The following is a 26,837-nucleotide window of genomic DNA, read 5'->3' on the forward strand; positions in this document are numbered from 1 at the left end:
TGTTTCCTGTCTCTGGACGGGTCCAGAACCATATTGAAGTCCCCCCCTACCACCATCGGGCCCTGGGCAAAGAGCTTAAGTTTATCCCTCACCTCTTCCAGAATTGTGCTTGACCTTAATTTGGACCGTATATTACTGCTAAAGTTAGCGGGGCGCCCTGCAAGGACCCCCCGAACCAACAGGTAGCAGCCTTCTGGATCCTTCAGTATGGCCTCTTTCTCGAAACCCACGTTCCTTGACATTAATATGGCCACTCCTCTTTTCTTGCCCTTGTGGGATGCACAAAGAACTTCCCCTATTCCTCCACCCCGCATTTTGGGTTCCTTCCCCCGGGCCCAGTGAGTCTCTTGCACAAAGAGGAAGTCGAGGCCTGCCCTTCTAAATTTCCTGCAGTCCAGGGACCTCTTTGTAGGAGTGTTCAAACCATGGACGTTGAGGGATCCCACACCCAGGGACGGCCGGCTTTCAGCCATTATCCAAAAGTTTTACAATTCCAGACCACCACATCACCTCACCCCTCCTCATTCTCTCCCTCAGTATTGTATTGTCCTCTCCCCTTTCCCCTCCCCCCCCCTGGTGGGCTTAAAACATTTCCCCAACTGCCCCCCAGACCCAACCCCCAACTGAACAACCCCAACAATCCCGTATCCCTCCTCCCCCCTCCCCGGCGTCCAGCCAGTTATTTCTGCCATCGCTGGCTATTGGCCGAACCACCAGCCTGCCCGCCTCGGCCAGGCGATCCATACACTGCTCGTCCTTATGAGCCCCCCCTTCCGCCCCACGGCGACACCCCCTTCATGATACCCCCTTACTTTCTGTCCTTGGGGACGCTGATACTGGTTACTTCCCGTAACAATGATCGGCAGGTCCCCCCAGCCATCAGTCCTCAGGAGCATTCCGCTCCCCCTCCTTAACTGGCGACGGAGTGTTCATTTACCTATATTTTCTCGCGCCCGTTTTCCTTCTCCTCTCGTTCGATGGGCCTGGGCCTCTCTGAGTATCCCTCACCGGCCCCGATGGGCCCCTCCGGGGATTCGAGTCCTCTACGTAATCCTGGATGGCTCCTCGTATGTCTTCCGTGATAACAGTCGACCTCTGGCCCATATACTCAAAGGTCAGGGAGCAAGGATAGTCCCAGCGGTAGCAGATCCCCTTTTCCTTGAGCAGGAGCGTTAGGGGGCGACACATCCTGCGTTTGGCCAGGGTTTAGGCAGAGAGATCCTGGAAGATCGTGATCTGAGCGTTGTTGTAAGTGATCTTCCGAGCCTTCCTGGCCTCCTCCAGCACCTTTGTTTTTTCAGAATAGTAATGGAACCGGACCAGGATAGATCGAGGGCCACCCGCCCTGCCCCCGGCTCTGTGCACCCTGTCAAATGTGGATTCCGCAGTCATTTCTGTGGCGAATAGAAGGGTGATGATGTCTCTCTCCGTTTCCCCTTCCACTTCGGGTACCCCAAAAATTCTGAGATTGTTCCTCCTTTCCCTATTTTCAAAGTCGTCCATCTGCCTGGACCTTTCCCTCATCCCTTTTCTCCAAGGCCGCCAGCCTCAACTCTACCCCCATTTCCTGGGTTGCTGATGGTGACGATTGGTAGGTTTCCACCTGCAGGAGCCTGTCCTTGACCTTGTCAACCCTTTGATCAATTTTTTCAAATTTCTGGGCGATATCGGATCGCATGTCCCTAATTTCCTGCAATATGGAGGCGATACCTTTTTCCATGGCCGTCATGGGAGGTGCCTGGGCCTCTGACTGGCTCTTACCTCTGGTGGGGCTTGAACTCATGCTGCTCGCCATCTCTTGAAAGCGGAATTCCTGCAAGGTTTTCCGCCAGTTCATCTGGTCACCCCCTTCTGGGACGGCCCGTGGTTATTTCCTTGGGCACTCGGAAAGGGGCCCCGAAGAGTTTGGGGGGGGGGGCCCGGGGCAGGGCTCGCCCCCACTTTATGGTCTAACTTTGCCGAGGGAGTCTTTATTGGGCGGGCACACGCCCCACCACGTTCCAGTGGGGGCCTCACACCCCGTTCCGGGTCGCTGCGGTCCGCTGGTCTGTTCGCTCTGTGTGGGTAACTGGTTCCGTGGTCCTTGACCCCCGGTCTCCAGAGGCACGCGCCCCGCCGGGACCCGGCTGTTGGTGCTTACCCCGTGGGGGGAGGGGAGCTCCCCTTGGCGCTTGGGCCTGCTTGTTGTCCCCCACCTGGGACCCTCCGCCTCCACGGCCAACAGGAGACTGGATTCTGGCCGTGATGCGGGTCCTGCTGTCTCCCTCTGCGTGTTTCCTTCTCCCGCCTGGCCAGGCCCGTGGCACTGCGCGCCTCGGAGGCCGGGGCGAGGCTCCGATTCACGAAGCGGGGAGAACCCCCCGTCCTGCTGTGGCCCCCGCTCCCGGGGCCGCGTCTTCCGGGGTCCTCGAACGTCGCTGTTTCGCTCTATAGGTGCCCGGGGGTGTCTCCTCCCAGCGCCGACGTGCTGGATCCACCTGGGGGGAGCCAGGGGGGGGCTCAATCCCCTTAATCAGCCCAGTCGAGGCGGGAGCAGTACAATCAGGCAGCCATTGCCTGCGCGCCCCCTGGTGGCCTCGCAAAGCCCTTTTTTGGCGATTTCAGTATGTCACCATTCAATCCCTTGTAACTTTGTTACATGCGATATACGGGTCATTTCTGGCCCTTTTTCTTGCCACATGTAGGCAGTCATAAGAGGAAGAAAAAAAAAAAAAAAGAAGAACACATTGCGTTTTCAGAAAATGCCAATACAATGATATACAAAGAAGCCTGCAGTTTTTTCCTTCTAAGATCTAGGAACAAATGGTTTGTTCTGAATTCGCCATCTTCCAGGCTTTCATTAACAGGTTTAGTGGAAACAAAAAAACATTTTTATCAGGTTACCTCAGTTTTGTGAGAGGTGGTGATTTCCCCCCCCCCCACCCCTCAATAGGACACGCGTGGACAGAATGGAAGAGGAGTGTAGGAAAGCTGAATGCAAAGACAAAGGCATACATTTCTGAAAAGTAGACAAAATACCAAGTTTAGGAAGGGGTCATTTGCGCAGGTCATGCAACAACTATGTAGGTAAAATTTTCATAGTTTGGGGAAAAATTGGAAAGATTACACAAACAAAAATGTGCTGGTCATGTTTGGACCTGTAAGGTAATGGCTTCTGTGAATATTGAGAAAAGCAATGCACTGCTACAGTCCCCCGACTCTTCTCGTTAGGAAAGCACACATTTTTCGTAATGTTTCATAAAACAAGCAATACCAGAAGCCAAAAACGGAGCTACGGTACACAGGATATTTATGCTGACTGCCTAAACAGACATACTTAGCATGTGAAAATAAGGAAAACAAATGTGGCCAGGAATGGAGAGCATATCATTTTTTGAACGCGCACAGGCAGACCTTTTGAAGGATAGGTGACTTGTGCAGGTTACAAAAGTGTACAGTGCCTAAGGCAGCGACTAAATGTAGGTTATATTTGAGAAATGAAAAAAGGTTGTGTAACAAAGTGCAGTAACAAAATATATGAAAACGTTATCAAAACGAAGAGAAAACACCAAATGTCCTACCTTCCCAGAGGTGTCCCGACGAAAACAGTAACTCACATGTTTGGGTGCACCTACCTGGGTGCAAGGAGAGAAGGCCAAACCACTGGTACATCAAATGCCTTGGGGGCGGGTGGGAGACTGGATTTGGCTTTGTGGAAAACCCACAAATTTGGGATTGGGGTGTTGCAGCGACCAAGGAAAACTGGGATCCCCATGCCTTTCTGACAAGAAGACACCCGTGGGAATCCACCGAGGTCTGCCTTGCGCAAATTGCCATAGAATGTATTACCCACAAGCCCCGCCAAAGTCAAACATTTTGGGGAAAAATAAAACATTTGCCACAAGGAAACCACCTAAACACAGCCAACAAAACACATCCTACCTTCCTGCGTTCCCACAGGTGTCCTGACAAAAACGGTACCTCACATGTGTGGGTGCACCTATATGGGCGCAAACGGAAGAGGCTAAACCACTGGTATCCCAAAGGGTTTCTGAGGGAGCACATTTTTTAGGATTTTGCTCTTGTTGACATCCTACAAATTTGGCCCTAGGGTGTTGCAGCCACCAAGGAAAACAGTCTACCCCATGCATTTCTGAAAAGACACCCATGGGAATCCACAGAGGTCTGCCTTGCACGAATCGCCCTAGAATTTATTATCCAAAAGCCCCAAGTTCAATAGATGCTACACACTTCACTGTAGTCGATGTTCAGCATTCTTTTCAGTCCCTATACAGAAGGACAGTCGGTTATCGGTTTGCATTTTTGCATAGCGGGTCCAGTACATGTGGACCCGTTTGCCCCATGGTTATACAGAGGCCCGACCCTCTTTTCGCAACAACTGAAGAAAGATTTGGAGGACATAAAATTGCCACAAAAAAAAATAAACAAAGATGGTGCAGTGCATTGATGATCTATTGATACTCATCCAGAGCTCCAGGATGGTCAGGGGTGATGTCCCAGACCTTGGGCACCCGCCTCCCATTTGGGTCGAACATCCCCAGGGCCCATCCTGGAGCTCTGGCTGGACTGCATTAGAGCTTTTCCCTCCATGAAGGGACAGGGATCCTGCCAGGGCTCCCCGGGACAGCCGTTGAGCTTGGGTGTGGTCCATCCAAATGGGATACAGGCAACCAAGGCAGGCGACATCACCCCGACCATCCTAGAGCTCTGGCTGGGCTGAGTTACAGAATTTCCCTCTGGGAATGGACGGGGACTGTGCCGGGGCTCTCTGGGACTGCCGCTGGGCTTGTGGACTGTCAACCCACATGAGGGACAGCCGCCCAAGGCCAGAGACATTACCCCCCCTCCCCCACTATCCTGGAGCTCTGTCTGGCCTGCGTTACAGCTTCTCCCTCTGGGAAAGGTTGGGGACCCTGCTGGGGCTCCCTGGAGTGCTGTTGTGCTTGGGGATAGTTGCCCCAGATGGGAGTCATGTGCCCAAGGCTGGGGACATCACCCCGGACCATCGATGGCCTGTGTTACAGCTTTTCCCCACAAGGGAGCCTCAGCAGTGTTCAAATACCTCCACGAAGGGAAAAGCTGTAACGTAACCCAGCCCGAACTCCAGGACGGTTGGAGGCGATGTCCCAGGCCTTGGGCATCCATCTCCCATGTTGGTGCACCGTCCTCAAGCACAGCGGCAGCTCCAAGGAGCCCCGGCAGGGTCCCCATCTGCTCTGAGAGAAATTCTATAATGCAGCCCGGCCAGAGCTTCAGGATGGTTGGGGGTAAGGTCACTGGCCTTGGGTGGCTGTCCCTCGTGTGGGTTGACCGTCCACAAGTCCAGCATGTCTCGGCAGGCTCCCAGTCCTTTCACAGAGGGAGAAGCTGTAAAGCAACCTAGACAGTGCTCCAGGGTGGGAGGAGGTCATGGCCCTGGCCATGGGCACCCATCTCCCATGTGGGATGACCATCCCCAAGTGCAGTAGCAGTCCCAGGGAGCCCCGGCAGGCTCCCCGTCCTTTCCCAGAGGGAGAAGCTGTAACGCAGCCCAGCCAGAGCTCCAGTCTGGGCTTGGGGATGGTCGACCCGCATGGGAGATGCGTATCCAACGCCTGGGACATCAACCCGACCATCCCGGAGCTCTGGCTGGGTTGCGTTACAGAATTTCCCCTCCAGGAAGTGATGGGGGCCCTTGCTGGGCCTCCCTGAACCGCGGCAAGGCTTGGGGATGCTCATCCCACCTGGGAGACAGCCACCCAAAATGTCCCCCCCCCCCACACCACCCTGGAGCCCTGGCTGGGTTTCGTTATAGCTTCTCCCTCTGGGAAAGGCTGGTAACTCGGCCGAGGCTCCCTGGAAACTCTGCTGGGCTTGGGGCCGTTCAACCCACATGGGTGACAGCCACCCAAGGCCAGAGAGATAACCCCCGACCATCCTGGAGCTCTGGCTGGTCTGCATTATAGAATTTCCCTCCGGGAAGGGATGTGGACCCTGCCGGGGGCTCCCTGGGACTGCTGCTGGCCTTGGAGATGGTAGACCCACATGGGAAACAAATGCTTAAGGCTAGGGTCATCACCCCTCACCGTCCTGGAGTTCTGGCTGGACTGTTACAGCTTTTCCCTCTGGGGAGGGATTGGCGCACTGCCAGGGATACCTGGTGGGGAAATCCTGTAGCGCAGCCCAGCCAGAGCTCCAGGATGAAGGGGGGTGATGTCCCTGGCCTTGGGTATTCCTTTCCCAGGTGGGTCTACCATCCCCAAGCACAGTGGCAGTCCTAGAGAGCCTCTGCAGGGTCCCCGTCTTTTTCCAGAGGGAGAAGCTGTAATGCAGGCCAGCCAGAGCTCCAGGATAGTCGGGGGTAATGTCCCTTGCCTTGGGCAGCTGTGTCCTATATGGAGTGACCATCCACAACAGCAGCAGCTGTCCCAGGGAGCCCTGGCAAGGTCCCAATCCCTTGCCAGAGGGAAATTCTGTAATGCAGCCCAGTCAGAGCTCCAGGATGGTCAGGGGTGATGTCCGTGGCCTTGGGCACCTTGTTTGCGATTAGTGGCTGCTGCCGCCCTGGTGGTGGAACAGGGCAAGAATATAGTAATAGGATCACCGCCAGGTGTGGCGGTGCCAAATGCAGTGGTGTGCCTGCTAATGAAGGCCAAGACTCAACACAGGTCTGTATCGAAAGCAAGTAAATATGAGATGCTCTTACAAAATTCGTCCATTATTACTTTGACAAGATGTTCAGTTTTGAATCCATCATCATTGTTACCCACTCCCTTGGAGGGAGAGCCACATGACTGTGAGAGTAACAAATTGTCCGGTAATGCCCCCTCTACAGAACTTTCTGATATACCATTGACCGATCCAAATCTTGAATATTTCATGGACGGTTCTAGCTTCCAGAATCAGGAGGAGCATGTGGTTTCATGGTATGCGGAATATACACTCTTATGGTTGTGGTGGAGGATGGTAGCGTCAGCTCAGGTAGCATAGTTAGGGCCTCATTACACTGTAGACGGAGGACCAAGGTGCTATTAGCACCTTGGTCCATGCCGGTAAAATACCGGCACCGCCTTGGTGGAAATGGGAATTACCGCCCTATTCCAAGGTTGGCGGGGCGGTAATTCCCCTTTCCCCCATTGCCCTTCCCCATTCCCATTTTTGCCCCATAGGGATCTATGGGAATGGGGAAGGCGCCAATTACAGTGCCGCCAATTACAGTACCGTAATTAGCACCCTGGTCCCTTTGCGGGTTGGTTTTTAGCACCTGCAAAAAGCAGGCGTTAAAGTCTCCAACCCGCAAAGGGACCTCGCAGTAAGGCTGTTAACCCTTACCGCTGTCCGTGTAATGAGGCCCTTAGTCTCTTACACAAGCCTGCCGGCTGGAGGCTCAACGGTCAGTTAACATCTATAATGATTCGAGATATGCATTTGTTATAGCCCATGACTTTGTTCAACTCTGGAAGCAGAGGGGGTTTTAGGACAACCGGCACACCTATGAAAAACAGTCAGTATGTATTAGCTCTGTTAGACACTATAAAGTTACCTGAACGGATTGCCATTATAGAATGTGTGTTCCCCCGACAATGGATAACCCAGTCAGCATGGGGAATGATTTTTGGCCTACAGTGCCATCAAATTAGCGGATGAGTCCCCACCATAGTGAGGCGTATGTATTGCCAGTTCAGACGTTGCATGAAGAGACTCCATATAAAACTTGGAAGAAATGGCTGGGAGGGGGCCATTTGGATTAGAAAAGGTTGCCAGCTGTATGAAGTAAATCGGTGGAGAGATGAGCAGGGTAGGTTAGTGCCCTCTAAAAATCTTAGTTTCCCATTTGGTTAGGATGCATCATGGGTCGACACATGAAGGTAGGTATGTGATGAATATTTTGATGGGACAGTCCTGGTATGCGCCAGAATTCAGTAAACTGGCCAACGAGGGTTGTCAATGCTGTGTAATTTGTTTGCAGAATAAGGTGGGGAAATATTTGCCAGTTAGGCAAGGGGCACATCCTCCACATTATGGCCCATTATGTGGTTACAGAGTTGCCCCAGTACAATCATTGGCAGTATTTCTTGGTAATTGTTGATGTGTTTTCTTGGTGGGGAGAAGCTTATCCTTGTGGGGGAGAAGCTTATCCTTGTAGGAGAGTGGATGATAGGACAGTCGCAAATATACTGATTTGAGAGTCTGTGTCTCGATTTGGAATAACTATGTGTTAACAGTGATCAGGGAACACATTTTGTGAATAATATAAAAATGTTGCTATTGTGACAAATCATTGGATGTTGTCCCTTCTGCCCAAGGTGGTGCCCCCCAATGAGGCCTGGTATGTGAGGCCGATACCCGATAGTATCCCTGGTGGTAGTGGTAGTACTCAGCGGGTGGATCTCATGGGGAGGGAATGCCACCTATGGGAATAGGGACGACTGTCTGGGAAGAACGCAGGACACACAAAACATAGCCCCACCTCTCTCATCATCCTACCCTATGGAAAGTCCCATTCTACAAACTTCCATGTATCTTTTTAGGGTAGAGGATATGACCTCCATAGAAGGTACTGGGGCAAGGAAGAGTAGGATCACCTTTGTGAATCACCTACAGAAACAGACGAAGAAGAATGCAAGAAACCCACTTTAGTGTAAGCACATCAATACTGAGATGAGGAAAGGGGGGGGGGCACAGAGCAATGCGGAGTGCCCTGCAGAAGAAACATGAGCGGTCCAGATTGTAAACCAAGTACATGACTTTACGACCCGTCAGATCCTTCCTGGATGGAGACGGGCACTTCAAACGCAGCTGAAGCAAGGGCGACGCCAGGTGTGCAGAGGCCGAGATACATGGCCACCGGCATAGGCGTCCCGGTAACTCCACCATGGTGCGAGCAGAGAAGAAGGCAGAGGGAGGACAACCAGCCGGGGAGAGCTGGTGTGCGCTGGAAGCGTACCATCCAGTAGCAGAGGAACGTGGCAAGGACACCCTGGTTTGTGGAACTACTGCAAAAAGCTAGAGTGGGGAAGTGAAGCCCAAAGACAACCAGAGGTCACCGCTAAGAAGCCTGGAAAGGACTGGGTAGCCAGGATGGTTGGTGGGATCCCGAGGGGCACAGAGGCCACACATGTACCTGGTAGGATAGTAAACCAGGTCTGACACAGAGAAGAGAAAATCTCATGGGTCTGGGACCCACACCCTAGAACTCGCATGGGAGTGAACCAGGTGGGCTTTGAGAGAAAGAGCAGGGGAAAGAGTAGCATACCCCCTGGCATTGTGAAACGAAAGACATGGGAAGAAGCATAAACCCCCCGCCCCCGAAATTGTGATGATGTTTGAAGACTGAAAAGGCAAAGGGAAGGGATTCATTCTCTTGGCATTACAAGAAGGCCAAGAGACGCCAGGGGAAGAGTCATACACCCTGGTACTTAGGAATATTGTGCTAAAGTGTTCCATTGTGCAAACCTGAAAGAGGCCGGGGGGAGAAGCATTCGCCCAGCATTGTGAACTCTGCAAACCTGAGAGAGGCCAGAGGAAGAAAAGCCACCCCCACTTGAGTTTATGAACATTCTGAAGAGTTTAAGAAAGGCCAGGGAAAGGCAGTAATTCCCACCATATTTGTAAATATTGTGAAGAGCCCGAGTTGGAGCATTGCATTACTTTGGAACTGAAACTAAATCCGGAACTTTGTTGTACCTTTGAGAAGAACGGCAACTTGGGGGTGGGAGTCATTCCCTGAGGAAATAGTCCCTTCAGACTACTGGCACAGTCGTCTGCTCTACAGAAGAAAGTAGCAATTCTTCGGTATTAAGAAAACTTACCAACCTTTTTCGTCCAGTTAAAAGTGCAAGGGATGGAAATCTGGTATCAAGTGCCTATGTAATTTCAACGGACTTCCTGAGAGTATTCTTGGTCTTCAGTTGAGGAAGGGTTAGCGTTAGGGATAGTTGGGGTTTTTCCCTCCTTTATTTTCACCAAATAGAAGTTTATAACGACATAAATGCCTCTTGTGTGTCAGTCTCCTCCTTCCACACCCATAAATTATTCACATTGAGAATTCAGCGTAATTTGCATTGTCCCCACAATCCCCAGTCAGTGGGGGCAGTGGAGAGATGGAATGGGGTCTTAAAGAATAAGTTGGCTAAGCTATGTCAAGAAACTGGGATGAAGTTGCCGGATGCCCTTCCATTCTCTCAGTTTAGTATGAGAAGTACTCCTGCTAAGAAAATGTGTCCGAGTCCATAAGAAATCCTTTATGGAAGACCTAGGAGATTGCCTGTTGACCTACCAGTGAAAGCTGTGCCCAATGATTTTCAATTAACAGATGTCAAGACATTAATGTCTTCTGTCAGTCTCATTCACAATCAAGTTCAAGCTGTTCTGCCACGGGAACTTGACTGTCCAGATCATTCCCTACAGCCTGGCGACAGTGTACCGATTAAGGTCCACCAAAGAAAGACAGCACTTGCCCTGCGATGGAAGGGCCCCTTCATGTGCTTCTCTGAAACACGACAGTAAACATTCCGGGGCACCCACATGGCTAGATATGAGAAACCCAAGGGTATTCTCACTTTTTTTCCCCTGGATCCTCTGCTCAGGTGGCCAGGGCATGCCCATCACCTTTGGATCCAGACCCTGGGGGTGGACCAGTGCGGGAGGATCACCTGGATGGAGGCACTTGGGACTGGGGAGTGGGATGCCCACTGGTGAGACGCTGTATTCCCCTTACCTAATTAAGGGAGACCCTGAGCCCGGCTGAGGAAGACCCTTTTGTGAACATTAAGGAGGGGTCTGAGAACCCTAAGAGCTTTTGGGGGGGGAGAAGTCAAGAGCAAAGAGTGGACCCAGAAAGCCAGAGTACAAAAAGAAGCCTTGAGAGACCGAGGGGACCATGAAGCCGAGGTGCCGACTCAGTGCTGGAGAGAGGCTGTGGCGTGGTTGGGGAGACGCATCTCCATGAAGCCAGAAGAAGGCCGGCTACAAGCTGCTGGCGATGCCCTGAATGAAGGCGAAATACAGGAGAACGGTGTACACATCAACTAGTGAGTTTCCGAGAACAAAGAAACCTGATGCGCAAGTATCAAAAGGAGGGACAAAATAACAGAGTGGTCTGGCACCACGGGCGTGCCCAGTCAAAGGTCTCTGTTTTTGGTGCATCGTATCAGAAAAGGAATGATTGCGAAATACATAGAAATGGTCATGCAGAGGTTAAGCAAAGGCCTTGCACAGCCGAAAGTCTTTGGTTAACTAAGGAAGAAGGAATTGTGAACAACAGATCCGAGCAAGCTGAGGCAGATCTGTGAACTTGTGAATAAAAAAGGGCCGAGCCCGGCTGAGGGAGGCCTATAGTGAACTAAGTATAAAGGAAGAGTGTGAACGACAGGTCTGAGTCTGGCTGAGGGAGACCTATTGGGAACTTTAAAGAAAACCCGAAGAAGAAAAGGAACTTGTTTGTTTTGTATGTGTCCAGGCATCCTGCGAACAAGAGACTTTGTTTTGGGGAAAATACTTTGTCCCGTAAAGCCCCGACTTTTGTCCTGAACTACATCCTCGAGCCACAGAAGCCGGAGGGTGTTCAAAGCTAGAGTGTGCCACCTTGTCCGTGCTGAAACGTGGGGAAGGGAGAGCTTACCACTCAGCGATCATGACTTATTATTTTATAAACACTACTTCTTTTGCATATATCATTTTCCCTCACCATTTGTATTTAGGTGGAAGGATTGGCAATAGGTTTATTAGTATAGGCCCTTTTTATTTTGACATGACTCCACTAGGACTGTTATTTTTACTTTGATGGTTGTATCTTGCTCCCACCTTTAGACTGAGGGATAGGCATTTTACCAACCAATTGAAGTTCAATAAACACCCTTGGACAGTGTACCACTTGTGTGTCTTCACCATTTCCAGCCTGCAGTGTAGGTTCTATTGCTCTGCTGATTTTATTATTTAGGTTTGCTTCAACTAATTTAGTTAAAGGAGAATCTGATTCAATTGTACATACCATATTAGCCATGAAGAGCATGACTAATGTAGTAACCACTAGTGATGTTAGGGCCTGGCCACTATAGGAAATGATGGATAGTACACCAGCAAGGGTGAAACTGATTTGAACGGAGTCTGGGAGTGTGGGGTGGATCTCTGGTTGGGATTTATACCACAGCCAGCCAAATGGCCAGTAGGGTTAGGGCCGTTTCCCTGTGAGGCTCTAACCAAATTGGAGTGAATGAAGATTATCTGAAGGTATTGAACTCAGAATTGGAAGAGCCCACAGCAAGATCACAATCTCATCTTAGAGATAGAGAACTGAGTGGACCCACACCACCAACATTCCTACTACTGAAACCACTAAACCAACTGTTTTATCTGGAGCCTTCACATATCACTGGCCTAATCTATTACTGGGCAGGACAAAGACTGATATGCAAATGGATATTTCCCATCTGTGAAAGGCACAGTGAGTAAAAGCAGTGGCTGCGAACTCTCAAGTGGTTAATAACCACTGAACAGGTTATCAAGTCTGTTCTTTCAAGAGAGGGGCGCCCGCTACCGTTGTAAAACTATTTTTCAAGGAACCTGGGATTGGTAACCCTAGGTCTCCTGGGGGCAACCAGACGTGGTCTCCCTCTCACTGTGCTTAGAGAGGCATCAGCTTCACCTCACTGATGATCCCCAACAAGGGTGAAACACGTGTATGGGGTTGCTGGTGGTACTCTCGTTCAGGTTGGAGTTGCCATTGCATTTCGGTGCTGGACTGCCCCTGGGCAGGACAAAGACTGATATGCAAATGGATATTTCCCATCTGTGAAAGGCACAGTGAGTAAAAGCAGTGGCTGCGAACTCTCAAGTGGTTAATAACCACTGAACAGGTTATCAAGTCTGTTCTTTCGAGAGAGGGGCGCCCGCTACCGTTGTAAAACTACTAATCTATTACTGCCAATCTGTTCTTTTTACCAGGAGGAGGAAGAATAAAATCATCTCTAACCTGATCTACTGGCATAGACAGTGGACCAGGACGACAGTTAGGACAATACGAAGAGAGCTTGGTGGCAATGTAGGCACAGCTCCCGATTTTGGTAAATTTACCTATGGCTATGCACAGGATGGTGGTACCAGGGTTATAAGAAATGGAAGAGCTTAGCGTGGGGGCAGGTAAACGAAATGTTAAAAGTATGATTAGAGTGCCATTTACTAGCAATGGTAGATGGGCAGAATTATACCAGAAATGTAAAGGCATGCACCAATTCTTCGTATGCTTATTGTAGTTTCTCAGATACTTTGGATAATAGAACGTGCAACCTAACTGAGCATTTACCATCCCCGGAAATGGAGATAACTAGTTCCTTGTGTATACCCAGCTGTACAATCAACTGTTATGGCACAGACCCAGAAAGAGCTGGTTAAAAAGGTATATGGGGTTGACTGCAACAGTCGCTATCGTACATTTTACCATCCCTCCGTCTGCATTTCAGGTTACTACTCAGTACTGCAATTGTACAAGGGGAGGGGGGCAGAAACCTGGTTGGCGCAGCAGCAGGAGGAGGAATTACTGGAAGCACGACAGAAAGGGGGGAAGTATTAGAGGGGGTGTGCAGTGGAGCTAATACAGCACTTGCCACGTGGGGTATTTAAAAAGGTACAAATTTAGAAGGCTGTGTTGGCAGATTAGAAAGGCAAATGGGCTCATATCTGTGGCAGAGTTTACGGGAATGGAGGCACAAATTGGTGAGCTACATGTAATTGGCACGCTCAGTGAGATTACCAAAGGTGCCATGCAGAAGCTGATGGAAGTGGTGATGGTAGCAGGAAGTAATTTTAAATGGGCCATGGCGTGTGAGAAAGTACAGGATTATCTGAATGCCCAGCTAATTTTCATTCGAGATGATGTGCGGCATAACAGTTTGCCTAGACTGTTGAAAAACGATTCTGTAATACAAGCCCGACTGCAGCAATGGAGACATTTCTGGAAGTACAGTGATTGGCGCTGCAAAGAAAAAGAAAGTGTATTCACTGCATACAAGCCAACCAGAGGGCAATGGGCCCTGGATAGCAGAATACTGGCCGCACCGTGGGTAGGGTGTAACTGGGAATGGGTGAAACATTTAGAAACGGTCTACAATCAGGAGAAGCAAGCTTGTGAGGTAGCACACAGAACTCTGAAGATATGTGGTGTAGGAGACGTTTTATGCGCACTAAATCAGCAAGTAACTGAGTAACCTTACATTGCCACCATAGTATGTGTTATTGTATTTTTCTCCTGTTGGTAGGGGTGGTGTGGTGTGTGAAATGTTGCTGCCGCCCAGAGCCGTTGTGATAAAATAACAGACCCTCCAGCTCGCCTCCTGCTTGGTTGTCCCCGGACACAAGCCCCTCTTTTGCTCTGCTAAAAGTACAGCAGAAAACTGACGTTACAGAAAGAAATGGGGCAATAACTGAAAACTCTTGATAAAGAGTGCACTTTTTAATTGATGTTAGTAGTGGGAGATGGTTTACTTGCACAAACGAAAAGCAGGACTGGACCATAGCATAGTAGTAGAAGTCATGTATATAGCGCGTTTTCCCATTGATATGGTCTCAGCGCGCTTGTGGTGGGAATGCCCTTGGGGACCCAAGTCCAAAAGTATGAGAAAATCTCGACGTAGGCTTACAACACCTGTGTGCACAGATAGAATTCTCACTGCAAAAGAAAAAATGGTGAAGGAGATTTGTGCAGGTTATGCAGTAAGTGCAAGGGGGGGGGGGTTGAACAGTTACAGACCCCCAGCGGGCATGGGGATAGGATATGTGGATATATTTTGTTTGACAGTGCATGATCACAAGGAACGTGAAAATGTGAAATGAGGATATGGGAGGAGTTTGGGAAATATGCAAATATATCCTCTGTACATGGATGAGCCTGGGCGTGTAGTATTTTTCTTTCAACTTCAGTGGACATTGGTTAGGGAATACCCACCTATTGGCTTTGGTAATACTTGGCCCAGCCCTGGGAGCTCCAGAGGTCGAACATGTGCTGAGAGCTCTCAGGGTTACTGGGTGACTCGGGCCTCTATCTTGGATCCAGCCAGTTTGGACTAGATTGACAATGCAGTTTCATCCTCCCCTCCTCCCTCCTGGGCCCTCTGCACTGCACTGGCCACCCACCACTTCTCCAAAACACTGGACATCCTGTCCCCACCCCACCCCCTTCTCTTGCCTCCCTTGCCCCACCCCCCCGTCCCTGCCATACTCTCCTCCTCCTCTCCCATTGCATCTGATGCGATCTCTAGAGTGGTCAGCTGTAAGAAAGTTTCCTCTAAACAGGTGGTCCCCCTGCTCATCCAGAACCATCAAGGACATCGCCTCCTTGCGCCAGCCTTGGCTGACCTCTGCAACCACTCCTTTGCCACTGGCTCCTTCCCACAACCCCTTAAGCACTCCCTTGTGCACCCATCTGCTGACCCTTTTTGCTAACTATCCCCCCATCACCCCTTTCTTGGGCAAACTCATGGAGAATCTGGTCATCCCCCAATGGACCATTCACACTGAAATGGCAGCCTCCATGACCACCAGTCCAGTTTCAGGGTATCCTGAGGCACGGAAACTGCTCTCCTTAACACTTGTGAGAACCTGCTCTCCAACCTGGACTCCCTCTGTCCTGATCTTCCTTCTGCCTTTGAGACAGTCAACCACTCCATCCTCAAACCGTCTCCCATCACAGACAGTGCACTGTCGTGGCAGACCTTCCTTTCTAACAGACCCTCCCAAGTACAATTGGGCTTTTTTTCTTTTCTTTTTTTTTCCACTCCACTCCACTGCCTAGCAAAGTTACTGAAAATCCTTTCCCTAACTCTACAAGTCATTAAAACCTGACTTGCTTTTCAAGACTACTGAGAACACTTTCCCAGACTTTTCATACAAGTCATCAAGAACGGAGTTCCATTTCCTTAAATACAAATATACTGTAACAAAGAAGATGAACTGAATAATGAAGATTAATGCAGGCCAAGAGCACAAGCTGTGCTCTAGTTATTGCAGGAACAAGACTGATGCCGGGAGATTTAAACAGCGGACCAGCTGACAAGGAGACGCTGACTGGAGAACTCTAGTCCTCTGGGTGTCAATAGAGGGACTGCAGGGCTGGTGTGAGTTCTTTGGAGCCAACCGGCTTACCGAAGAGGTTGAGGAGAAGTGACTGCACAGGAGGCCAGAAGCAGTAGAAAGGCAAAGAAGCGGGTACCGAAAGACAGCCTCCACCTTGCAATGTCCGTATAGACGCTGAACAGACAATTGGGAGCCGCAAAAGGCACTGAAGCTACAAAGCAGAGGATTGTCACGGGAGAACCTACACAGGTCACCAAGAGTCGGTGAGTCAACTCAAAGGAAGCGGGGCCACCATGGCGTATTGGCAATCCTACCGAAGGCAAATAAGATGAAGCATACGAGAAAGAATGGGAGACTCAGTATTTCCTAAAGAGACATAACAGAATTAATACAAAATGTTGTCAAGTTAGTCAGTGTGCCCAGTAAAACATTTGAGAAAGCCCTGGCAGGAGAGTATACCAGGCAAAGTCAAGTTAGACAGTGTCTAAAGTAAATCACTTGAGGATTTCCTGATAAGGATGCATCAGGTGTAGCCAAAGACGGTGTTGAAATTATACTAAAGAGAAGAAACCTGGCAGGAGAGTACACCAGGTATCCTACCAAAATTAAGACTAACAGCCAAGTTGTTTTGCATACAAGTCGTTTTGCTGATCAAACGAGCCCCAGGAAAACTCATATCCTTAAAAGTTTAAAGTGCAGTGAAGAGAAATGCAGGGAAAGGGAGTCATCCTCTGGAACTGTGTAATTTATCTATCTGGAACTTTTGGGTTGGAGTTACGCCTTACCTTTGTTTGAACATTTGTACACTTTAAGACATTTCCCTTTTTAACTTAGAGTTCATTTTTAGGGTGTGAGGGCCAGAATGGTATCCCTGACACAAGGACGTTTTTGCTTTGGACAGACACTTTTGAGTTAGGGAAACACCTCTAGAAAAGGGACAGAGGGGCATTTCCCAACTCCCTTTTATTTTTATTAAGGTTTATGGTCAAAACCGCAAGCCTCTGTCCCTGTCGCATTCCTGGTTTCTCAGTTTGCAAATCTGGTTTGAATAAATATTTTTTCGTTGTTCCAAGCTCTACCAGACAGTCTCCGATTTGATTTGCATTGATAGGAGTGCTAACTGATCTAAACAGTAAACCATGAGATCCTGCAAACTTTCTTCTGGTAGCTCAGTCTGGCCTCAGAGGATACAGTTTGCAACCACTCTGCATATTGTAAACTCATTTCTCTGGGGTTTGATATGTTCCTAGTTTTAGGAATAGCGCTTTTCTGCAGGTACATTGTAAAACTTACAGTGCAAAAAAACAATCGGTGTTTATATACACAAATATTGAGTTCAAAGTGGAAACTAAGATGGCCTTACCTGGATTTGGTACGATCATATGGCATATTAACACAGATCTCCAAAACAGGCACTAAATTCACCAAGCTATCTTAACTATGGTGGCATTCAAACATATCAGCATGCATTTTAACTGAAGATAGCACAGGGACAACGTGCTAGTCTTTGAAGCAAGACCACGCAGAGCAACAGAGGTTCGAATCCCGGATCCGCGCTTAGAAACCGAACTCGGGTATTAAGCGTGTTATAAAAAAAACCCCAATTAAATTACATTTCAATTTAGTTCAGTTGATGAATATATTCTCCCGAGAACAATGCTACACAAGTGGAGCTACAAACTGGCTGTACTACATTGACACAGAATGCACTATAGGATCAATTGACTAGATCGGATTATAATGTTAGATCGGATTATAATTTTAACACCCAGCACAGAGAGGAATAAATCCTCCCGGGCAACTTCTGCTACAATACAAAATAAAGTACTGGGAGGAGAGGGTCCAGACAACAATGATGCCAATGGCCACATCCTTCAAATGGTATACCCCCATTACTTTGCCCAGAAAACTTCTTCCACACTTACCTCTTCTACATTCCTTTTGCCAGACCTTCACTTCTTCTTACCTTCACTTTGTCTGCATCGTCACTTTGTGAAAGTGGTAAATGATATAAAATTAGCTGTAAGGTTAGGGTCAAGGCAGAGGGTGGGGGAGAACATGTTTTAAAATTTTTTTGAAGTGAAAGACAGAAGAAGTAAAAAGTACGAAGAGGTAAATATGACAAAGCAAATGTATGGCGAGGTGAATGCAGAAAAAGGAAAACTGTCCTGTGACGCGGAGTGGTGCTTGCGTCATGTAGCTCCAGGGCATAGGGGTTTAGAAGAGGGAAGTGGGTATAGGACCATGGGGGGGTGGGAAGGGTGAAGGCAAGTACCTGCCAGGCACCCCCGACTGCTTTTCCAGCAGACCCGGAAAAACCCAGAGTAGAAGGGAAACAAATGTGGGCTTTACAACATCACTTCAAAGGATAGGACAGGATAGGACAAGGCGGCGTGTCAAGTCCACCACTTGACCAGCCGGGTCTAACGAGCCATTTATAGGATCTCCAACGCATCGCTACATGGAGGTCGGTTGGCCATAAGCCTCTCTTGAAAGTAGAGAATCAAAAAGAATACAGGACTCTGCGCCATCAAGATATATGGGTAATTTTATGTCTTGTTCCTTTGTTAACCATCAAAACGTTGAGCACATATGTGATAACATGTTTCGGCTCTGCTGAGCCTTTTTCAAATCCGGGCTAACCAAAATTACATCAAAAGTACAATATTTCATAAATAAAAGCAGTTCATGTATATAACATTATCAGATAGACCATTGTCCCGGCATTCAGACATCATGCCAAAAAAGTGTGCATTAAAACATAATTGAAATTGGACAGAAAGACAAGGACGGGCGAAAGGAAGGATTCATGGGTGTACAAAAAAACAAACACGCATCATGATATATTGTTCTATATGAAAATACATAAAAGGACAAAACAAAGAAAGAAGAAAAAACAAACATTAGTCTTGGTATTTCAATTCATAAATGCTGTAACCACATTATTCCATAGGTCCTTAAGCTAATCCAAAGATTGACGACTGTCCTTACCCGAAATTAGATGTAGCCAGTTCATAAGACTGATGATTAACAGGGTAAAATCCCCAGTAACAATCTAAAGACAAGATGAAGGTAGGACAAAAGATGTAGTATGGTATTTCAGCGCTCCAAAATACATTTGTATTGGTAGTAATTGTACTCCACAAAACATTATTTCACAATCTTAATTGTTCAAAACTTATTATTTCTGCCGTCATAAGAGACTGAATTGTATCTCAATTGTGTGACTATGAATTCAACACAGCGCATGCAAATTACCACATGCACAAGTCATTTCCTGCCCGTTGCTAATCGCGCAAAAAGCAACCTCTGAACAAACAATATTTAACCATTATGGCTGCCGTACCATCATTAGTTAATAGCAAATATATTTAACAAAAAGTATACCCGAACATAAGCGGTCCACTCTTACCTGTTCCTTTTACAACGATGGTCGCACGGGTCGGCAAGCAATCCGAATGCCTGCTGCATGCGCCATCTTATACTACGTGTCATTGTTAAGCGCGGTTGCCATGGCGACGTGTACTCACGTCATCATCGCTCACCGCGTTTTATCCCACGGTATTCCACATTTGCATGCGCCGTGTGGATGAACGTTAGAGATTTGTAGAGATTTCCAAAAATGCTAACAACAATACATACCCTTATTGCTTACACTGAGTCAATTGATTAATTAGATAGGTACTACCGAAATATTATTTGTACATAATTAAATTACAGCACTGATGCATCAGAAAAAAGTAAGAAACACATACTAGTATTGGTGATTACTACGAAAAGTGAGAGGTCTTCACTACTGCTTAACTAATGCTTGTAAATTACTATTAAACACTCAATTGTGGTGCGGGATCCCTTTAAGAACCCATTCACGTGTAACCTCAGGCTGTGTATTGCACCATGTTCCTTTCTGTAATAACATTGAACTTACAAAATTGAGAACCCAGATTGCAGTATACTAAATCTTACAGGAATGACACCATCTCATTATCAGTATTGAGACCTGTAATTGTCGAGTTGAAATGGCAAATTGCTCTTGCTTCCGCTTGTCGTAATGCTTTCAAGTCTGTCACCACCTCTCTTATTTAGAGTCACTTGTTTTAGACCAATGAATCTAATTTCCGATTTGTGATGTAACTGATGTGTTTTTTGCCAATGTTCAGCTAATGGGAGTGATGGATCCTGACTGCCAATTTTGGCTAAATGTTCACGTATTCGAACTCTCAACTGTCTCTTGGTACTGCCTATATACATTTTGTTACAGGCACAGATAATATCATATACTACAAAAGTTGTTTTACAGTTTATTCCTTGTCTGATAGTCCAATGCTTCCCATTGGTATCTTCAAATTCCGTTGTTCGTTGATATGCATATTTGCACTGTGGACAAACACCACATTTCCTGAAACCCAAGTCCTTTTTATGTAACCATGTGCCTTGGTTGCTGTTGTCAATGTCTGGTAGTAATGATGGGCTGAGAATGGATTTAAGTGCATTAGCTCTTCTGAATGTAATACGTGGGTGATCACTCACAAACTCGCTAATAGGACTGTCCAATTTTAATAAGTACCAATGTTTATTCAAAACTCTGCGTATTTTCCGATGGTCTGAGCAATATTGAGTGATAAAACGGATTGGCATATTGGACTCTGCGTTGTTCACTTGCTTATGTTTCAAGGTATCTTGCTGCTACATACATTTGGTTCTCTTATATGCCTTGCTTATTGCTTTCTGAGCATATCCCCTTTTTCTAAAGCGTCGTCGTAGCAAGTTACCTTCCTCTTCAAATTTGATGTTACTCTGGCAATTGCATCTAGCTCTAATATATTCACCAAGAGGTATGTTAGAAATAGTGGATTGAAAAGGACATCTCTTGGCATGCAAAATTGAAGCGACTTCAGTTGGTTTTCTGAATGTACATGTTTGTAACATTTGGCCCTCTGAATATATCGTCAAGTCCAAAAAGTTAATCTGATATTTATTGCATTCTCCTGTAAATTGAATATCGAAACAATTGAGATTTAACCTCTCCACAAATGCGTTAAATTCTTCTATACTGCCATCCACAATGCAAAAAATATCGATGTACCTTGTCCAAAGTTGGATTTTGTCTATGCTTTGTCTTCCAACATTCCCATGAAGATATTCGCCAGTGCTGGGGCATATTTAGTACCCAGAGCTATCCCCTTGGTCTGTTGGTATACCTGGTTGTCAAAAGTAAAGACATTGAGGTCAAATGTAAGATATAACATTTCTTTAATCATATTCAGGTGATTGTAATAGGAGGCTGATTCATGCCTGAAAGTATAGTCGACTGCAATCGCAGCCCATTTATGCTGGATAGAAGTGTACAACGCCTTCACATCTAGAGTTGCTAGGAGGAAGGTATTCTGCCAAGTAAAGTTTTTTAGCTTCCGTATGAGGCTGGTAGAGTCTTGTAAATATGAGTGAAGTAACATGGCCCTTGGCTTTAACATGGAATCCAGGTATTCCGAAATGTTCTCTGTAACCCACCCAATCCCACTCATGATTGGGCGGCCCTCTGGTATCCTTTCATAGGGCTCTCTTGAAAGTAGATTTCATTAAGTGAAGCCCTGCACGGGGCCGATGGTAGTGATGCTGTGGGTTCAGGAAAAACATAGCCCTGTACAGAGGATAGCAGTCTTTGGAATTTGTCAGGGCAAGCAGCAGCTTTTCAGATAAGAGCGCAGCAGTATTGAGGATCAAGCATATCACGATAAGCGAAGTTACATTGAAGCAGTGGTGTGTTTTTGGGTGCCCAAGGATGATAAATGACGACCCAGAAGAGAATCAAAGATGGAGCGCCCGCATAACAGTTCAGGGAAAGCATGTGCACAGAGTGAGCCCCCACCCCTGCATACATTGTATCGCTTTGGTTGATGGTAAAGCTGTGTTCTGCAAAGGCCTAGCCATTCACATTCTATGTCAAGACCGGAGGCAAGCATTATGCTTAAACTCTTTATTGCCACGTCTCATAGCAGCTTCTTCAAAACTTAACTTTAGCTGTTTAAAGAAAAGAAAGAAACGTTTTAAACAGTAAAATCCTTTCAACTAAAACTTCATACACCTAGGACTACCAAACCCCTTAAGTCCTCAGCATTTCTGTAGTTTTGCACCTTGGTCAACATCCAAGCCAAGACCAGCACAGTCTTTGCCTTATATCCTGTCTGCACTTTAAGGATTTCAATCTGGCAATACACCCGGGTCTCAGCCTAGCATGCAATGCACAAATGAAATACTTATTTATTGTGTCTATAGGTTCAATATTCTGAGTGATATACCACTCGCATCACACCCCTCCTCAAAATACCCCCAGATCACAATGGACCAGGAATCAGGCTGGTTGGTAAAGGCAATATTTATTTATTTAAAATTCAAATCAAACATAGGTTTTAATATGTATGGGGCAGCAATCACCAATATGGTGACAATACAAATCAGAAAGTAGGTAAGGCAGTTGAATTCACTTCTAGCAACACAGAATATAAAATACAGGGAAAAGACAGTTTGGCTTGTTGAAAAGATAGCGATTAGGTTAAGATTTCCCCTTGCAAATTTCTAAACTCATAAAGAAGCAATTCTACACAGATGTATGTAAGCAGCAGGTATTTAGGAATAAAGAACAGTATAGGGTTTGAATACAATCTTCCCTCCCCAACAAGAGAGAAAAACGTTTTGGAAATTTTACACTTTTAAAATGACAGTTGAAAAATGGCTTAGAAAAACAATGAAAAGTGTGCAAAAATACTTATATTTATATAAAATTCATATGGGAGCAACACTAAAAAGATTCTTACAAACATAAGCCATCATATGAGCAACAATACACACTTTGAATCCAAATGGAAGTTTGGAAATACTTTGAATGGGAAAACCCACGTGTAAAACCTTTGCAAAATTGCGAATTCCCTCCTAAATTTCACTATGCGATTTTTGAGAAAAACGTGTCAAAGATATTGTTTAGGGTAGGGATGTAGCTAAGGGTCTTAAGTTAGAGTTGAAATTAAGTCTCTAGCTATAAAATTGTGGAAGTTACACACGTTTGAATGAGAGGTGTTTTGAGAAAAATAGAACAGAGAAAAACGGAAAATCGGTTTTAAAAATCACAGGTTGCATTTACTGAAACTAGATTAATGGCTAAGAAAAAGAAGAATGCCACCTGTGAATCTCCACAGTTACGCACGGCCGCTTGTAACCCTTCACATGGCGAATACTACGTTTTCTTTATAGGAATTACTTTATTTAATACCAAATCACTAATGGCTTATGTTCTTAGTACAACAAAAGGAGAAAATCAGCGCTAACACAGACTCAGAGAGAGTTGCAAGGATGTTCCGACAAGATTATAGGTACTTAAGTTAAAGATAGGATGGTTGAGAGATGGGGATGGGACAAGTAAGGCAAGATATGCTATGGGTTACTTTGATTCCTATTAATAATTACAGTTCTCTTTAAATTAAGATTGGACTGCCAAGTTCTGGTCATCACGGATCGGGTCTACAGACAGCAGGGCACTTCTGGTGGGATATATCAGCTGGCCGGTTCTGGTTAACGGACTGGCACCTCAAACTGGACGGGGTTGGATTGGCCCTTCTGGTTGCTGGACACTGTAGATCAGCGGGATGGCGAGTTTCAGCAGGCAAGCATGAATGGTAGCAAGCCAGACTGGATCAGAATAATTTCCCTTATTAAGTTTTGGGATGGTTTCAGGATTTGGGCCTAGCTGAAAAAGAGTTCAGCAAATGCTGAGGCCTTGGCTTTGCAAAGAAATCTGGAATCAGGAACAAAATGAAGAATTCTGGAACAGGGCTTCACGCGGAAATCAGGATGGAGTAAGGAATCAGTGCGTTTGTGTGTTGTGAGGTTCCTCTATTTATCCTGCCAAGTGACATTACTAAGTTTATAGTAGTGGCAGACTTACAACCCACACCCACAAGGTTACGAGTGGTCAAAGGCACAGTTCCCGCCTTGTTTTTTGCTGGTAGGATGACAGAAAAGGTTGTCAGGTTTTATGATGTGACTTGGGAACCTCCCATAATTATTGGGTCCAAAATGTAACTTTCCCACGAATACATATTTATATACTTATGCCCTCTAATAAAATCAGACACATACATTACATATTGTGTGGGTTACCTTTACATTCAACTTCCAAATCAGTGACACCTGGTGTTGTCTTTCTATTAATTTTTGTCAATTTTGATCATTAAGGTTTGGCCTAACAATTCCTAATTCAGTACATATATGTGCAATCGCCCCTAGAACATGGCTACACAATATTAGATTTACGGCATTAATAGTTTTGGCGCAATTAGTCTTTTTGCATAACTTCAGTTCCTTACACAATAAGAAATCCCACCAAGTCTTCACGTGTCTATCATAAATTCAGATTTCAATGTATGTACTTTTCGTTCCTTTACTTATTTTTGCCAGCAACTCAGCAAGTTAAATGTCATGTCATGAGGTTCTGTGGCAAAACAAGCAAATTAAATTCAAAATCTATGACAGGTTTTTTTCTTCCTTCACAAGGGTAAGCAGCTGGTCAGTCCTTTGAAGTTCAATGAGAAGGCTACTCCTAGAGAATGGAACATCCTGCCCCTCCCCTGAAGCAATGAGTGTTCAAGCCTGCCTTTAACGCTCACCTGGTATCCACGGGGACGTCACTCAGCCCGTTATGACCTCTTACGACCTCAAACCCTTCCCTGGAGGCTATTCGACTGGAGACTGGGCATGAAACACAGGATTGGTAGAGTTTAACTCCCTATTGTCTCTGTGTGCTTGAACCCCTTCTTCCCCGGGGTCCAACCCTTCCCTTTGATCCACAGCTCACCTGGTTTTCTTGGATAGTGTGCTCTCCGTCCTGCTTTCAGCGCAGGGGCGCGTTGATTGATGTGGGCTCGTTGCTGCCTAGTTACTTCACTGGCAAGAGTCCGACAGGTAAGTATAAGGAGTCTTTTGAACAGTTCTCTAACTTTGTTCCTTTCCTTCCTTAGATGATGGCCGGCATCTGGGGATGGCGGCGTGCTGCTGAGATGAGTAGTGCTGAAGGTGAGTGAGAGTGCGATGCGTGATGCACCCCTTTTGTATTTGCATTGAGCGGAGTTATTTTTCTGTGTCTTTTAGGTGCTGCGACGTTTTCAGCGCGGATGCCGGTTATGAAGAACAAATGCGGTGGTTAAGCACGGTATGCGGCGCCTCTAGATGTTTCCACGCTAACCTGGAGTGTCTTTTCCCTCTTGCAGACGGATGAGAAGTTCCGGAGACAGAATTCCCCCAGAGCGGCTGGGATTTAGGTACTCGTTTGAAGCTCGTACAGTATTTTAAAATAATAAGCGAAGATTTGCAGAATGGTTACTAATGCCTTTTTTCTGTTGTTCTTTTCCTTAGGAAGCGGTGTGCCAGGATGGGAATGACACCACCGAAGATGCCCGCAGAACAGAAGGAGCGATGAATGATGGGCAGAAGCGCCGCAAGGTAAGGCTGTTCCTAACGGTGTTCTTGTAGGAGCTGAGTGCAGAAGAAAGATGCAGGCCTACTGGAGACAGATCCGAACACGGTGAGCGTCAGGCTGCAGGCACAGAAAACGCAAAGCACGTTTCTCAGCCTGGGTGTGGCTTAAATAGTCTCTGGGTATTCCAGGTGTCTCTGGGCTGAACCACACCCAAAAGACTAGACCGCACATACAGTTCTGGGAACCAAAATATGTAGGGGCATCCATCTTGTCCCCATCAATGCACTACAAGTCCAATCCCCAATGTTATCCTATGGGAGTGAGTGAGTCTGGTGCCACACGCGCCAAGTCTGACTCCAAGTGGGTCTTTGGAGGGATGGAGAGGCCCTTGAGGGCCATGTAGGTGATTGTGGCCTGGCTCCAGCCTGACATCTTGGAGGGCTGGGGATATGAGGGGCAGGAATCATGACACTGCCATGGTCTTTGCTTGAGCCACAGACGAAAGTCTGATGAGGTGCTTTCGTCTGAACATGCAAAACCTCCCCACAGCAATTAAGCCAGCAGTGGAGTGTCACTCTGAAGTGTCAACCTTTCCCAGGCTGAGAACTGTCAAACAGAATTGTAAAACTCCAAACTGGGTTACTTTAAGTTTTACCTACATCTTTCATTAAAACATAAAATGAACACAGTTTATAGGGAATTCTTACATTAGCAATCCTTTGACATTTCTTCAAGAATTAGGCCTTTCAACAAAAACATGCTTCCAAGATAGGCGATTTTGCACTTTCTTCCTTAAAAAAAACACGATTTTGCACTTTCTTCCTTAAAAAAAACACATTAAACAGGAGTTCTTTTAAATCCGCTTTTCCCATGCAGCACATACATTTTATTCAGCACCAGTTCAGAGTGCTGGAATTTCTTTGCAGTCTGGATACATGTACCCAGCCTTTGTTTGCACAGCTGAAATTGTTACATGTTGCATTTTTCCTGTGGAACTGAAAACAAATGTTCCTGGACTGCCTTTTCCTTAGATACATTTCAGAACTGCCATCAGTCAATGTGGCCCAGTTCCTCTGGCCATACTGGATAATCCTGGATTTTCAGTACCCTTTTAATCTCACTGATTCAATGGATCTAGCGCCAAAACAGCACTTTTGAAGCTTGCAAAGCTACATTTTAAAAGGCATTTTCGGTTTTCAGCACAATCCTGCTGCTTTGCTCCATGTTGTATGTAACAGAACCCACTGGCATGCTCCTGCAGTGAGAATTCTGTTTTCCACCCTCACTTTGACTGTGTGTGGCAGGGGTGCAACCTTGGTGT

The 26,837-nt window shown here is 46.8% G+C and overlaps 1 protein-coding gene across 5 annotated transcripts in view; it reads right to left on the reverse strand.

Annotated features, from left to right (window-relative positions):
- The window catches only part of LOC138526466 (putative protein ARB2BP), a 77,984-nt gene that overhangs the window by 20,505 nt on the left and 30,642 nt on the right, over window positions 1-26,837 (reverse strand). The window contains exon 2 of one of the 5 annotated variants that reach the window (XM_069637265.1): window positions 19,039-19,102. The exons of the other annotated variants lie outside the window; for them this stretch is intronic. The gene's annotated coding sequence lies outside the window, so the exon portion shown is untranslated. The remainder of the gene's footprint in view (window positions 1-19,038; window positions 19,103-26,837) is intronic. 5 annotated transcript variants of the gene reach the window in all.

Source organism: Ambystoma mexicanum, chromosome 7p, assembly GCF_040938575.1.
Source record: "Ambystoma mexicanum isolate Mex_15411 chromosome 7p, UKY_AmexF1_1, whole genome shotgun sequence".
Classification (NCBI taxonomy): domain Eukaryota; kingdom Metazoa; phylum Chordata; class Amphibia; order Caudata; family Ambystomatidae; genus Ambystoma; species Ambystoma mexicanum.